Source organism: Camelus ferus, chromosome X, assembly GCF_009834535.1.
Source record: "Camelus ferus isolate YT-003-E chromosome X, BCGSAC_Cfer_1.0, whole genome shotgun sequence".
Classification (NCBI taxonomy): Eukaryota; Metazoa; Chordata; class Mammalia; order Artiodactyla; family Camelidae; genus Camelus; species Camelus ferus.
This window is the reverse complement of record NC_045732.1, coordinates 40,582,901-40,597,035: the sequence shown is the minus strand read 5'-3', so window position 1 is coordinate 40,597,035 and position 14,135 is coordinate 40,582,901. Positions and strand designations below refer to the sequence as shown.

The window sequence follows — 14,135 nt, the reverse complement described above, 5'->3', positions numbered from 1 at the left end:
ACCTTCAACATGCTGCATACAAGAGACCCACTTTAGGGAGAAGGACACATATGGATTGAGAGTGAAAGGATGGAAAAGGATACTCCTTGCAAATGGAAAAGCCAAAAAAGCAGGTGTTGCGTACTGATTTCAGACAAAATAGACTTTAAAACAAAGGCCATAAAGAAAGATAAAGAAGGACATTTTATAATGATTAAAGGAGTGATACAAGATGAGGATTTTACACTCATTAATATATATGTACCCAATATAGGAGCACCTAAGTACATAAAACAATTACTAACAGAACTAAAGGGGGATATTGATGGGAATATAATCATGGTTGGAGATTTTAACACCGCATTAACATCACTAGACAGATCTTCCAGGCAGAAAATAAATAAAGCAACAGAGAAATTAAATAAGATGATATAGAAATGAGACTTGGTGGATATTTTCAGAGCATTACGCCCCCCAAAAATAGGATATACATTCTTTTCAAGTGCACATGGAACATTTTCTAGGATTGATCATCTACTTGGGCACAAAAGAAACCTCAAAAATATTAATAAGATACAAATTATTTCTATCATCTTTACTGACCACAATGCCATGATACTAGAAATCAACAACAGAGAAACACAGGAGAAAAAAAGGAAAAGATGGAGATTAAATGATATGTTATTAAAAAACCAATGGGTCAATGAGGAAATCAAAGCTGAAATTAAAAAAAATACCTTGAGACAAATGACAATGAAAGCACAACCACACAAAATTTATGGGACACAGCAAAGGCAGTGCTAAGAGGAAAGTTTATAGTGATACAGGCCTTCCTAGAAAAGAAGAACAATCTCAAATAAACAATTTAACCCACCAGCTGAAAGAACTAGAAAAAGAAGAACAAAAAAACCCCAAAAGGCAGCAGAAGGAAGGAAATTATAAAGATTAGAGAGGAGACAAATAAAATAGAGATTAAAAAAACCGTAGAAGAAATCAATCAAACCAAAAGCTGGTTTTTTGAAAGAGTAAATAAAATCGACAAACCTCTGGCCAAACTCACAAAGAAGAAAAAAGAGAGAGCACAAATCAGCAAAATAGGAAAGGATAATGGAGAAATTACAACAAATAAAATAGAAATACAGAATGTCGTAAGAGAGTATTATGAAAAACTATATGGAACCAAACTGGATAACCTAGAGGCGATCAGCAAGTTTCTGAAAACATACTGTCCACCAAGACAGAATGAAAGAAACTGACCACTTGAACAAACCGATCACTAGAAATGAAATCAAAATACCAATAAAAAACCTCCCTACAAATAAAAGTCCAGGACTGGACAGTTCACCAGGGAATTCTACCAAACATACAAAGAAGAACTCATACCAGTCCTTCTCAAACTCTTCCAGAAGATTGAAAGGAGGGAATACTCCCAAACTCATTCTATGAAGCCACCATCACCCTGATACCAAAACCAGGCAAAGACACTACAAAAAAAGAGAATTATAGGCCAAAATCACTGATGAACATAGGTGCAAAAATCCTTACCAAAATATTGGCAAATAGAATCCAACAAAAGATAAAAAGATTATACACCATGACCAAGTAGGGTTCACCCTAGGGACACAAGGGAGGTTCAACGTACACAAATCAATCAATGTAATACATCAAATCAACAAGAGAAAGGACACAAACCACATGATCATCTCAATAGATGCAGAAAAAGCAGTTGATAAAATTCAACACCCATTTATGATAAAAACTCTCACCAAAGTGGGTATAGAGGGAACATATCTCAACATCATAAAAGCTATATATGACAAACCTATAGCCAGCATAGTACTCAACGGTGAAAAACTCAAAAGCTTCCCACTAAAATCTGGGACAAGACAAGGATGCCCACTATCAGCACTCTTATTCAGCATAGTCTTTGAAGTCCTAGCCACAGCAATTAGGCAAGAGAGAGAAATAAAAGGGATCCATATTGGAAAGGAAGAAGTAAAAGTGTCACTATATGCTGACAACATGTTATTATATATAGAAAACCCTAAAAGGTCCACACAAAAACTAATAGAGCTGATCGAAGAATTCAGCAAGGTAGCAGGTTACAAGATTAACGTTCAAAAATCAGTTGCATTTCTTTACACTAACGATGAATCAACAGAAAAAGAAAGTAAACAAAAAATCCCCTGTAAAATAGCACCCAAGGTAATAAAATACCTAGGAATAAATCTAACCAAGGAGATGAAAGAATTATACACAGAAAACTATAAACCATTGATGAAGGAAATTAAAGAAGACTTTAAAAATTGGAAAGATATCCCATGCTCCTGTATTGGAAGAATCAGTATTGTTAAAATGGTCACAATGCCCAAGGCAATCTACAGATTTAATGCAACCCCTATCAAATGACCCAGGACATATTTCACAGAACTAGAACAAATCATAATAAAATTTATATGGAACCATCAAAGACTTAAAATCGCCAAAGCATTACTGAAGAGAAAGAAAGAGGCTGGAGAATTAACTCTCCCAGACTTCAGACAATGCTATAGAGCTACAGTCATCAAGACAGCATGGTACTGGTACAAAAACAGACATATAGACCAATGGAACAGAATAGAGAGCCCAGAAATGAAGCCACAAACTTTGGTCAACTAATCTTCGACAAAGGAGGCAAGACTATACAATGGAATAAAGACAGTCTCTTCAGCAAATGGTGTTGGGAAAACTGGACATTAGCAAGTAAAGCAATGAAGCTAGAACACTGCCTTACACCATACACAAAAATAAACTCAAAATGGATCAAAGACTTAAACATAAGACAAGATACAAGAAACCTCCTAGAGGAAAACATAGGCAAAATATTATCTCACATACATCTCAAAAATGTTCTACTAGAACAGTCTACTCAAGCAATAGAAATAAAAGCAAGAATAAACAAATGGAACCTAATGAAGCTTACAAGCTTCTGCACAGCAAAGGAAACTATAAGTAAAACAAAATGACAACCTACGGAATGGGAGAAAATTTTTGCAAATGAAACCAACAAAGAATTGATCTCCAGAATTTATAAGCAGCTCATTCGACATAATAAGAAACAACGAAACAACCCAATCCAAAAATGGGCAAAAGACCTAAACAAACAATTCTCCAAGGAAGACATACAAATGATCAATAGGCACGTCAAAAAATGCTCCATATCACTAATTATCAGAGAAATGCAAATAAAAACTACATGAAGTATCACCTCACACCAGTCAGAATGGCCATCGTTCAAAAATCCACAAACGACAAATGCTGGAGAGGCTGTGGAGAAAGGGGAACCCTCCTACACTACTGGTGGGAATGCAGTTTGGTGCAGCCACTGTGGAAAACAGTATGGAGATTCCTCAAAAGACTAGAAATAGACTTACCATATGAACCAGTTATCCCTCTCCTAAGCATATATCCAGAAGGAACCCTACTTCAGGATGACACCTGCACCCCAATGCTCATAGCAGCACTATTTACAATAGCCAAGACATGGAGACAGTCTAAATGTCCATCAATGGGTGACTGGATAAAGAAGTGGTGGTATATTTATACAATGGAATACTATTCAGCCATAAAAACGGACAACATAACGCCTCTTGTAGCAACATGGATGCTCCTGGAGAATGTCATTCTAAGTGAAGTAAGCCAGAAAGGGAAAGAAAAATACCATATGAGATCACTCATATGTGGAATCTGAAAAAAAAAACAAAAACAAAGCATAAATATAAAACAGAAATAGACTGATAGACATAGACTTCAAACTTGTGGTGGCCAAGGGGGCAGAGTGTAGGAAGGGATAGACTGGGGTTTCAAAATTGTAGAATAGATAAACAAGATTATACTGTATAGCACACGGAATTATATACAAGATCTTATGGTGGCTCACAGAGAAAAAAATGTGACAATGAATATATATATGTTCATGTATAACTGAAAAATTGTGCTCTACACTGGAATTTGATACAACATTTTAAAATGATTGTAAATCAATAAAAATGTTAAAAAAAAAAAAGAAAATTTAAGAAAACACTTCAGGGGAGAGGGTAATTAGCTCAGTGGTAGAGTGCCTGCTTAGTGTGCATAAGGTCATGGGTTCAATCCCCAACATCCATTTATTAAAAAAATTAAAAAACCACTTCAGAATTAAAAAAAAATTACCATTTAAAGTCACTCTAGAAAAATGAAACATGTACCTATACACTTAATAGCACATATACAGGATCCACATGTTGACAATTACAACATATTGATGAATGAAACTAAAGAAGACCTAAATAAATAGAGAGACCTCCCGTGCTTGTGGATTGGAAGATACAACCAGAAAAGAGGTCAATGCTCTCCAAATAGACTCCTATCAAAATCCCAGGCTTAATGCAATTTCTATTAAAAATACAAGCAAGGATGTTTTGTAGGTACAGATGAGCCTATTCTAAAATTTATATGGAAATTCAGAGGCCCAAGGATAGTGAAAACAGTCTTCATTAAGAGTAATGTGGGAGGAATATTAAGACTTGTTTTTTAACTACAGTAACCCAGACAGTGTGTTATTGGCTGAGGGATAGACACATATGCAAGTGGAACAGATAGGGAATCCAGAAATAGACCCACACAAAGATACTGGATTGAATTTTGAGAAGGCTACAGAAGCAATTCAATGGAAGAAGGATAGCCTTTTCAACTAGTAGTTCTAGAGAAACTGAACTTCAGACTATCCAAGAAATGAATCTGCACCTAAACTTCACACATCATTTAAAGTTAATTCATAATAGATTGTGGACATAAAAGTAAAACATAAAACAGTAAAAACATCTGAAATACATAGAAAAATCTTTGAGATCTAGGGCTAGGAAAAGTGTTCTTAGGCTTGACACCAAAAGTATGATCCATAAAAGGAAAAGATGATAAACTGAACCACATCAAGATTAAAAACTTGTGCTCTGTGAAAGCTCATGTGAATGTGATGAAAAGACAGGCTATCAGCTGGGAGAAAATATTTTCAAACTACATATTAGACATAAGATTAGTATTTAGAATATACAAAGAATTCTCAAAGGACAAGGTTAAAAAATAAGCCAATTAGAAAATGAACAAAAGGTATGAATGACCATTTCACTGTAGAGGACATAAAATGGCACAAAAAAGCATATACAAAGATATTAAACACCATTAGCCACCAGAAGAACAAATTAAAATGACAATGAGTTAGCCCTACACACTGGTCAGACTGGCCAAAATGAAAAGCAGTGAGAATACCAAATGCTGGTAAAGATGTGGATAATCTGGATCACTCATTCTCGTACATCTTCCATGGCAGTGTAAACTGATACTGCCACTCTGCGATACAGGTTGGCTGTTTAATCAAAACTAAATGTGCAATTTCCAGAGGTCCTAGCAATTGTATTCTTGGGCATTTATCCCAGAGAAATGAAAGTTCATATTTACACAAACCCCTGTATACAAATGTTCATAGCAGTGTTATTTGTAATAGTCCAAAACTAGAAACAGCCTTCAGCAGGTGAATGGTTAAACAAACTGTGATGCGTCTCTTGCTCAGTGTACTACTCAGCAATAAAAACAGACTTTTGATACACTCAACAACCTGGATGAATCTTCAGGGAATTATGTTGAGGAAAAAAAAAAGACAATTCCAAAAGGTTACATACTGTATGATTTCATTACTGTATCATTTTTGAAATCACAAATTTTAGAAATGTAGGCCGTATTAGTAGTTGCCAGGTTATCGGCGATAGGGATGGTAGGGTGGGAAACAATGTGTCATTATAAAAGGACTACATTTGCCATCCTCGTGATGAAGGAACACTTCAGTATCTTTCCTGTGGTGTTGGATACACAAACCTACACAACTTATAAAATTGTATGGCACTAAACACACACACACACACACACACACACACACACACACACGGATACAACTGGGAATTCTGAATAAGATCAGTGGAGCATATCCATGTCAATTTGTGATATTATACTATAGTTTTGCAAGATCTTATCAGTATTGTTTCTTACAACTCCATGTGAATCTACAATTGTTGCAAAATTTTTCTTTTAAATAAAAATAAGAAAGGCAAGGACCAAAGGAAGGGCAGGACCAAGTTGAACTAGAGGTGGTAAATGTGAATTGAAAAAGAGGATAATAGTAAGAGAGAGGGATTCTTGTAACGTATGGTGCATTTTCACAGGACTTTGCATTTAAACAGACTTAGATTGGTAACTGTCTCCATCACTGTCTGGGTGTATAACGTTGAGTGAATGACTTAACTTCTCTGTTCCTCAGTCATCTCATCTATAAATGTGAGTAATAATATTATTATACTACCCACTCTGTGAAGCTGTTCCCAACCAGCTGGAATACATGGCTCCTCTCCGTGTTCCACGTATCCCAAACTCACTCCTGCCGTGGGTCTCATCACATGGGTCTCATCACATCACATTCAGCTCTTTAATTTGTGGCTGTCTGCTTTACTGGACTATGAGCTATTCAAACACTGTTACATCCCTGTGTCTCCAGAGCCTGGCTGACCCTGTGTCTGGAGCCTGGTACCCAGCAGATGAGTGATGATGACACATGCTACCCACCCCCCAAAAGCGATAGCTGTTATTATATGTTCAGTTTGTCCCCTTTCCCGTGTCCTATCCTTGCACTTCACTACTTTTCTGTTTATATGTCTGTCTGTGCCAAGTGTTTGTGAGACCCCAGATGCCAAGCACCATGCTCCATTCTCCTTTCATTTCTCACTTCCAGAATACTCTGGAAATGTGGTGGGCATAACTGTTTGTATACATGACAAAGGCAGACTTATCTCTGTGATGACTCTGACAGAAAGAGCACCTCCTTGGTTCTGTAAATTCTAATGCAGATATTATCTGTGTAGGTACCAGGTGCTAGACAAGCTCCTGTTATTGAGTTGTGAATATGTTACATGTTTACAACTTTGATTTTTTTTTTTTTGCCACCTCACAAGGGGGAATCAGTTTTCAGTACCCAGAATGTCTTAGGGCCACATATGCTAGGCTTCAGTAATTTAAAATCCACCTTCACTCATAAGCAACTGCAAAACCTTTCTGCTCAGACAAGTTGTGCTCAGTTTCAGCAATGCACGGTGTCATTACAGACAACTTCCCAGCTTCACCGTAGGCTTGTTGAGGACAGTGACCACAATACATCACTCTTGTGGACCTCTGACATCCAGTTAAGTGGCAAGCACATTGCAACTACTCAGGTAACACCGAGTGACTCACTTATTCGGCTTTCTGTTTGTCTTTCAAAATCGATCTTGTGGGGATTCTCCATGCAGTGACGGTGGTGAGAAGAGTTTGGGCAATTCATGTCCACACAACACAGTCAAAAACCTGGGCAAAATTATTGAAAACGACTATTTCATAGCACTGACAGACTATAACCTGAGAAGTGTTTCTTTATGAAATACTGCTACTGCTTGGGTAGGAAGGTGATTTTGTGGCCTTTTAACCTGGGGGTGTTTCCATCCTCACTCTCCAGCCCCAAAGGTAAAAATCCACACCTTTGCTATGTGTAGGTGATGGACTCAATCTGGGGATATTGGCAGGCCAGCCAGACATTTTACGGGGAGAGTTTGGGAATGAAGAGTTATAAAAAGGCCCAGATGTTAATACTCCACCCCTCTAACTGTTAAAGTATGTGTGCATGCGGGAGACTCCAGGGAGCCAGGCAAAAATGGAAAGTCTGGGACAGCTTGAGAGAGACGGATGTTGCTGTACATTGGAATGCATTCCTCGATCCACATGCCACTTGCTTGGCAGAGAGAGGTGGCCTTATGGCTTGAGTAGGCTTGCAAGATTTAGCAAATAAAATAGAGAAAGCCAAGTTAAAACTGGATTTTAAGTAAAGTAAAAGTATTATTCATTGCTATCTGAAGTTCAAATTTCCTAGGGCATCCGGTATTTTACCTGGCAACCCTACACGAATTGAGGTGTTTGAACATAAACACTACCTGAATCACTGGCTGAATACAAAACTATACAAGCGAAGGGGAGAGTGTCAAAGTTCTAGGTGGGAAAACAAATGCTGAGTAGAGACATCATTGCTTACACCCAACGTGGGAGACACTTTTAGCAATTTGAGTCCAGCTGAAGACAAGATGATTATCAACTGATACAAAACAAAAAAGACAACAACATTCAGAAAAACAAAACAAAATCAAAGTCACTAGAACATATTACCTATAAAGTTCATCTTTCAATAAAAATTACCTAGAATAGGGAAGAAACTGGAAAGTATAACCCGTTCTCAAGAAGATAAACGAGTCAATAGAATCTGACTCTATGCAAGGCTGGATTTTGAATTTAGCAGATAGAGTCTTCAATGAAGCTGTTATAAATATGTCAAAAGAACTTAAGCAATAACTGTTTAAAAATTAAAAGAAAATAGTGGTGGATCGATCTGAGTCAAAAATAGGGACAATCAACAGAGAAATAAAAATATATATACATGAGAGAAAAACAATTGAAATTCTAGAACTGTAGAGTGTAATAACTGGAGTGAAAAAAAATCACTAGATTTGCTCAGGAGCGTAACTGAGATGGCAAAAGAAGCAATCACAAAACTTGCAGCTAGATCAATAGAAATTTTTCTATCTGAAGACCAGAGATTATGGAGTGAACAAAAATGAAGAAAGCCTCAGAGACCTGTGGGAAATTTCAAGCATCCCAACATATGTGTGATTGTAACACAGGAAGGACAGGAGAATCAGAAAGTGATTCTTTGACCGAAAGTGGCCAAAAATGCCCAAATTTGGTAAAAGGATCAAAGAAGCTAAATGAACTCTAAGCAGGAGAGACACAAAGAAGAGCACAAGCTGAAAGCCAATGTCAGAAAGGAAAATTTTAATGCATGAGTAGAAAAATAACACATCAGAGAAACAGAAATTTTTAAAGTCTTATAAAGGAACCAAGTCTGGTATGATCAAGGAATAGACAAAGACGAGTGTGGGTAGATTGTACTGAGTGAGGGGAGAGGTAGACAGAAGTCAGAAAGCATAGGGTTTGGCAGGCCAGGCTAAGGAGAATGGATTTCACTCAAAGTACAATGGGAATTCCCGGTAGAATTTGAACAGGTCCTGACATAAGTTGTTTAACATGCTTAAAAATCATGGTGGTGGCTACCTTGTGGACAACAGATTTTAGAGGGACAAGAGTTGCATGAGGGACGGAAAAATAAGATGTTATAGTAATTAAGGCAAGAGATGATGAGTGACACTGGTTTTTAGAGTGGTAGTAATAGATAAGGCAGTTGCCCTCAGGATATATTTTGAATATAGAATAAGGAGGACTTGCTGATGGATATTAGCAATAAACAAACAACATACAACAAACCCAAGATTTCTGTTTCAGACATGTTGAGTCATCCAAACAGGGAAGTCAGGTAGGTTAGACAAGTCTGGGTCCTAGAGGAGAGGACAGTGCTCAAGATGGAAATTTGGACGTATTCCATGTTTTGATGCTTTGCCACAATTCATCTCCTTTTAGCCACTTTTCTGACTCCTCAGGTACCTGCTTTGTGTGTTTTGTCTAGAGTCTTTAGTTGTAATCAGCCGGAGAAATAGGGAGTAGTGGGCTTACTCCACGGCGGCCAGAAACAGAATGTCCTCACCAGAGTTTATGGAGGATAAAGTCCAACTGTTAAGTTGAATTAAGCTGGTGGTCTGAATTCACATTTGGAGTCTAGATTCTGTGTGAACTTATAAGATACTAAAATGGTGAGTGGATTATTTTAAATGAGTGTGTCCTAAAACACACTAAAATCCTCCTGGGTTCCACCGAAGGTCAAAACGTAGGAGCAGTGACTGAAACGTGGAAAAAAAGATATAATCCAAGTGAACGACTAAACCAAACCTAAAACCAGACATGGGACAGAAGTGCTTTCAAAGGCAGGCAGGTGGCACAGTCTCCCTGCAGTGGGAATCAGAGGTTCCTCCCTACAATAGTGAAGGCTGGCATGTTGTTGCTTCTGCCCTCAGCTGAGATAATTCAGATGCTAGTCCTTGTGCCTGGGTGTTCCTTGTGGGATGATATGAATAGAATTCTCACACTTGTTCCATAGGAACTAGAGCACATGGGCATGTACATTGGCTTACAGATGTTGTATCTCTACTTTGCATGATGCATAGGGGTTTATACAAATTAACTGGTTTTCTGTAGCGTCCTCTGACAGGCACTCAGCCCAGATCGCAGTATTCTTCTGATGGACAAAAAGATTGGCACAGAGTCATTATTTTCTTCTAATGTAACTGCAGAACTACTTCCTGGTGAATAACAGTGTCTATTGCTTTAATCCTAAAAGCAATTATAAAACATGTAAGTTATCGGGGACTGGAAAGCACCCTCATGACCTCATCAGAGAAACTAGGAGTTAAGTGTCCGGCTGTCCATCCCTGCATGCATGATATTGTGACTCCATCCATCTTCCCATCCAAAAAATATGCTTTGAGATCCTCCATAGGCCATGAACTGAACTACAATCCACATCACACTAAAAAATCTTTGGCATCATCCTATGAGGCAGGCCAAGGAGCACTCTGAAAGGAACTTTTTCCCTAATTTTGAAATTCTGGTCTTCTGTGGTCTCTTCTGGGCCCAATTGCCTCCTTGACTTTTCTGTGATGTATTGATCTCCAGCTCATGAACAAAAGATTTCAGATGCAACCAGGCTTTTTACACATCTTTCCGGATGATAAATCACTGGGCTTCCTCCTACTGACCAAGAGGAAATAAATAGAAACTATCAGGTACCAAATGGCCACATGTCCATGTAAGTGGTCCTTTTCAACTCACATGCATCATGGAGCAGGAAGTGCAATATCTAAAGCCTTGTTCAAAAAGGTACAACCTGGGGGTCAGTTTTTTTTCTTTTTTTAAGTGTCAGTTAAGTCTCCCGCTGTATTGAAGAACCACGTTACCATCTCTTTGATCATTTGGTTTATCACTAGGTAAATTTCCAGCCTGATTTACCTGAAGAGAGGGTATGTTTGTTTTTTCTGGTCCTAAGGTGTTCGGATTAGGGCTGCACCTTCATTTTGATGAAGATGGTTTAGTGTAGGTTTTTTTTTTTTTTTCCTAGATAAATAGTTGTAAATAATTGTAGATAAGACTCTAAACATAATGCAATGTCCACATAAGACTTGATGGACATCCACATGCCAAAAATAAAATCTAGACACAGTCTTTACTTACTTCACAAGAATTAATTCCAAATGGATCACAGTCCTAAATGTAAAATGCAAATCTATAAAACTCCTAGGAGAAAACATAGGAGGAAATCTAGCTGATGTGTGGTTGACAGTGACTTTTTAAAAACAACACTAATGGCACAACCCATGAAAGAAAAAAAATCGATAAATTGGACTTTGCTAAAATTAAATACTTCTGCTCCGTGAAGGACACTCTTCAGAGAATGAAATGACAAGCCACAGACTCAGAGAAAATATTTGTAAAAAATATGGTGATAAAGGACTGTTGTCTGAAATATAGAAAGAACTCTTAAAACTCAAGAATGAGAAAACAAACAACACGATTTAAAAATAGGCAAAACATCTGAACAGACACCTCGCCTACTAGGATATACATAGGCAAATAAGCCTATGAAATGATGCTCAATATCATACATCATTAGGAAGCTGAAAACTAAGACAACAGTGAGATACCACTACACACCTAATCGAATGGCTAAATCCAACACACTGAATATATCAAATGTTGGTTGGAGACTGGGGCAACAGGAACTCTCGTTTGTTGCTGGTGGCAGTGGAAAATGGTACAGCCACTTTGGAAGACAGTTTGGCAGTCTCTTACACTATTAAACATCCTCTTGCCATAAAATTCAAAAAATCGTGCTCTTCCAAATTTACCCAAATGAGTTTAAAATTTTGTCCTCACAAAAACCTGCACATGCATATTTATCTAGCTTTAGTCATAATTTCCAAAACTTGGAAGCAACCAAGATGTCCTTCAATAGGTGAATGGATAGACACTGTGATACAACCAGACAATGGTATTTTATTCAGTGATAAACATAAATGAACTATCAAGACACAAAAACACATGGCGGGCCTGTAAGTGCATATTACTATGATAAAGACACCAATCTTAAAAGGTTATATAACATATCGGTCCAGCTACATGCCATTCATGAAAAGGCAAAATTTTATGCAGACAGTGAAAAGATCAGTGGTTGCTAGGGGTTCAGGAAGAAAGAGGGAGGGATGAATAGGAGTCCAGTGGATTTTCAGGGCAGTGAAACTACACTGTATGATACTGTACTGGTGGATACATGTCATTATACATTGTACATATGTCAAAACCCACAGAATACAAATCAAAGAGTGAAAGTAAACGTAAAAAATACACTTTAGCTAATAATAAGGTATCAATATTGGCTCATCCATTGTAACAGATGTACCACACTAATAATGCAAGATGATACTAAGGGGGGAAACTGGGTGTGGGGGTGGGAAGATATGAGAATCATCTGTACTTCTTGCTCATTTTTCTGTAATCCTAAAAGCACTGAAAGAAATAAAGTCTCTTAGTTTTTAAATAAGCATTGAGATAAATGGTAAGCAAAAATTTCAAAAGATAAGCAGTGCCTTCCTTTCTTTCATGATCTGGCTTTTGCCTACATTCCGGTCTCACTGACTCCCCCTTGTGTACCTTACGAAGCAGTCACTGTGTTGCTCTGGGGCTGGAAGGAGTGCTCTTGAGCACACAGGTGTGCGTGCATCTGTTCATGCACAGGACCATTAAGACAAGCACAATTAATGAGAACCACACTTCCATGTCTGTGCGTGGCCTCTCACAATACATCCTGTGTCGTAGTTTCCACTCCTTTGTTTCTTTTTCTCTTGAGTCAGATGGATTAAGCTTCAGTTTCCCTGGTAACCAACGTTGGTGTTTTATCTCAGCCTCTGGTCACAGAAAGAGAGCGAGATGGAGAAAAGTGCTTTCCCATCTGTCCTGGCCCTTCCAGCTGGGCTGTTGCCTGAGCTGGGTGATCCAGGGAGGATGAGCAGAAGAATGTCACCAAGACAACAGAATCCCACACCCATGTCCAGCACTGAGGCCCTTGTCCCTCCCCATCCCTGTATGCTCGGATCTAACGTGAGAATGGGAATGCACTTTGGCTAAGAGTGAAGGGATAGATGTGTGGTAGAGGATCCCAGGAGAGAAGTGAAATCTTGGGAGCCTTCAGAAAGCACTAGGGGAGGGGAGCAGAGTCACAAAGAAAGCATTGTGTACAGCACTGAGATCCCAGGAGACAATGAAGACTAGGAAAGCAGAGTGGCTCTAACGTGGAGTTCTGTGATTTTCTCCAGCAGTACACAGTGCTACAGCCATTTTCTGAAGCCAAGCTCTGTGGCTCAGCCTGGACCCTGGCTCAACCCTGGAAAAAAGGGTTCTGAGTTGTTAGAGGAGAATGGAGCCTGGTGTCACTTGTGACGGGCAAGGTTGGCCTTGAGGAGGCCCCGCTCACCTCAGTGACAACTCTCACCAGTTACTCCACTCTGTGTGTCTGTGTGTCTGGCCCCCCTCTTCCTTCTGTGTTCCCTTTTGGGAGTGGTTCTCTTTATGGGATGTGAAACATTGTCCTCGGGTAAAGGAGAGGACGAGGCAAGGATGCCCCAACCTCCTCCAACACGGACTGATGAGATGGTGGGCAGAGGAGGAGCTGGTGGGGATGGTGTGCTGAAATCTCAGACTCACTCCCACTCCACAGACCACATGGGCACTTTGGTTAACTCATTCTCTCTGGCTGATCTGATCTGATCTTTATCATGATGGCCCACTCTCTGGAGTGAATATGAAGTGGCAAAAAAACCCCACTGAATTTATGGCTAATCTGGTTAAATGTAATCTGATGTTATCACATAAATGGTTCACTCAAATAAATGCTGTCTGTTTTGGTGAAAATGCTGTCTCTCAGATTTCCACCCCACTGCCCTGCTCCTTTCCAAGGTGGGGAAGGGGCATAAGCATTGCAAAGTTTACAAGTCTCCTGGGTGATGTGGGAAGGGGGTTCTGTGAAATTCTTACACTGCCCACAGTATCCTTGGTGGTTTTGAGGGAAGAAT

At 38.8% G+C, this 14,135-nt stretch overlaps 1 protein-coding gene across 1 annotated transcript in view; it reads left to right on the top strand.

Moving 5' to 3' along the window:
• FAM104B (family with sequence similarity 104 member B) overlaps positions 1–14,135 on the top strand; it is a 78,072-nt gene that overhangs the window by 52,620 nt on the left and 11,317 nt on the right. The gene's annotated exons all lie outside the window — the stretch shown is intronic.